Source organism: Limulus polyphemus, unplaced genomic scaffold (genome assembly GCF_000517525.1).
Source record: "Limulus polyphemus unplaced genomic scaffold, Limulus_polyphemus-2.1.2 Scaffold7120, whole genome shotgun sequence".
Lineage (NCBI taxonomy): Eukaryota > Metazoa > Arthropoda > Merostomata > Xiphosura > Limulidae > Limulus > Limulus polyphemus.
In genome coordinates, this window is record NW_013672730.1 from 39560 (window position 1) to 42505 (window position 2946).

The 2946-nt window shown below is 35.8% G+C and overlaps 1 long non-coding RNA gene across 1 annotated transcript in view; it reads right to left on the minus strand.

Annotated features, from left to right (window-relative positions):
- Positions 1-592, minus strand: part of LOC111089708 — a 5875-nt gene extending 5283 nt beyond the window's left edge. The window contains exon 1 of the long non-coding RNA XR_002613934.1: positions 474-592. This is a non-coding gene — a long non-coding RNA (uncharacterized LOC111089708). The remainder of the gene's footprint in view (positions 1-473) is intronic.
- Positions 593-2946: the final 2354 nt, after the last annotated feature.

Consider the following 2946-nt stretch of genomic DNA (forward strand, 5'->3'; position numbering starts at 1 on the left):
TGTATAGAGCTTAGATATATCTATCATATCACATATACATAGATGAGATATGTATATCATAATACGTGTATAGAGCTTAGATATATCTATCATATCACATATACATAGATGATATATGTATATCATAATACGTGTATACAGCTTAGATATATCTATCATATCACATATACACAGATGATATATGTATATCATAATACGTGTATAGAGCTTAGATATATCTATCATATCACATATACATAGTGAATAAAACGACCTTCACGGGAGAGTCCTTGTAAATTTAATATGTTGTTGATATGCACAACTATTCAAGATAACCAAAGAAAAATTAGACTATTAAAGTGACATCTTAAACTTTTTTTTACAGTTTTTCATTCCAAAGTTTATATCATAATTGACTTTGTTGAGTATTTAAAACTTATGAAGTATAACTTTCATTACTACATCTTATAGCATAAAAGAAGCTTCGACCGTACCGTTTTCGTTAGGCTTAGCTACAATGTTGTGTGAATGACCGTTCCACAGTTTTTCAGGCTTAGGCTGAAGAGTTTTGGGTGTTGAACGGGTCTGTGGTGAGGTTACAGGTGCTGGAATCTCTATAAATAAGAAACAAAATGAATTAATAATTCTATGAATGTTTCACAGGGAGAGGTTCTACATGTGACTTTAGTAATAATTTCCGAGACGTATCGCCCTTTATTCAATCCTGTGCTGCCCTTAAAACTAATTCCTCCCTCTTCCCTCGTAGTCATTCTGATAGCTATGGTTACGCATTATTGCCAGACAACGCAGTGTCTATTGTAACCAGTTTCTCTGAAGGACGACTAGGTCAATTTTAAACCAATTTTTCAACAAACTTTTCACAACTCTCCACTGTGCCTGGACGTCGGTTTGAAGCAGACCCAAAGCACAACAGTTCATTGAAGCTGCAATGAGAGACTTCGAATGATGGAAGAGCTGTGGCTCCAGCTTCTTCATCCATCTTTCTCGTGGAAACAGCTGTTGATTGTTGGATGTGGCTGGAAGCTTATGAAGGTTTGGATTGTGAAACTTTATAAACGTCAGACACCAGGCGATATTCTCCACTTCATCACAATGGGCGTTTTGGGTAAGAGGATTCTCTTTCATTATCACAGCCTTTACCTGAGTATGTAAGCACATTATACTAATATAATAATGAGTTCGAAAACCAAATGTTATAACCATTATAAAGTTATCTGTTGTTTTTTTTTGGGGGGGGACTTCTATATGTTCTGTTGAACATGTGTAGTGTGTTCCGCTCTGTATTGGTTTAGGGTGTGGTTTGTAGTCTGTTGCTATCCTAAACACTCCGTTGTACTAATATTTTTGCTTCAATGGAGAACATCTACATATACATAGCTTAACAATACCGCTATATTGAGAGGGCTGTCAAAACTTCCTTCGGCCAAAGGTCTATCCATGTGGTCATTGCACTGTTGGGTAGTCGAATATTCGATATGTACCAGAACTACAAAGTTGGGCGTGGCTTATATTAATCTTCCAATTAAAGTACGATTAATCTGCTGTAGAAGTCATAAAGTTTGATAACAGTTTTCTGAAAGACACGTGGTTTGAGTTTTGCCTACTTATTTAGCTGCAAATTTAATATTTTTAAGACCAAGTATTTCATCTTACTAAAAAAAAACTCTAGAAACAATTTATAATTACTTATTTTTGGAAGTGCCCTACCTGTTTCCAAGTGTGCTGTTTCTTTCAATTTCGAGGTCGGAAGTGACCCATTGGTTAACCTACTCAGAAAATGGTTCTCGGCTCGTTGCTGCAAAAAACGAGCTCTCTATGCTTTGCGGCAACTTTGGATACGCTAAAAGATTAAGGATAAAATCATACTGTTTAGTGAGATAAGAGTATCCCAAGAGTTGGCGGTGGGTGTTATTAAAGTAACTGCCTTCCCTTTAGTCTAAACATAGCCTCCGTGAAGCTTTGTATTAACATTTTGATACAAAATAAAACAATGTTCGTTATAACTGACGATTAATCATCTTGCACGTGCTTGTTTTTCTTTCTCCGATGAAAGTTGAGGCCCACAAACACGAGTCTCTACTAAACATACACTTCTGTACAGCTGTGACTGGATATATCACTAATCCTCCGTTTTATGAATTTTGACCCAGTTCAAATATTACTGGAAGCGCTTAAGACCAGGAACGTCCAGATAGACGATTCTCCCAGCGCAGCGTTTTCACGTTAAGTCATAACGAGTAGAATCAACCCAGGGGGTTCACGAGTGTCTCCTGAAATGATTATGACATTACGTTACTGGTAACGTATTTGTTGGAGTGAAACAGACACCGTACTGTATCCGAAAGAATAGAGAACAAATTTCTTTTAAAGAGTTTGCTCTAGAAAAATAATTTAAAAAACAAACCGATATTTTACAGAGTTCTGAAAACGAGATGTTTTACAGTTCCATGCCTCAGCTTGTTGTTTTCTGTTACAGGCATTTAGTGCAACTGACTGTAAGTTTTTATTGTTCGTTTATAAACGAAGCAGCTTCTATTTCACACTGTACTGAATTAAGATATCGTGTTCACAAGTGCTCTCATGTAATATAATTTCACACTGTACTGAATTACGATATCGTGTTCACAAGTGCTCTTCATGTAATATAATTTCACACTGTACTGAATTACGATATCGTGTTCACAAGTGCTCTTCATGTAATATAATTTCACACTGTACTGAATTAAGATATCGTGTTCACAAGTGCTCTTCATGTAATATAATTTCACACTGTACTGAATTAAGATATCGTGTTCACAAGTGCTCTTCATGTAATGTAATTTCACACTATACTGAATTATGATATTGTGTTCACAAGTGCTCTTCGCGTAATATAATTTCACACTGTACTGAATTAAGATATCGTGTTCACAAGTGCTCTTCATGTAATGTAATTTCACACTATAC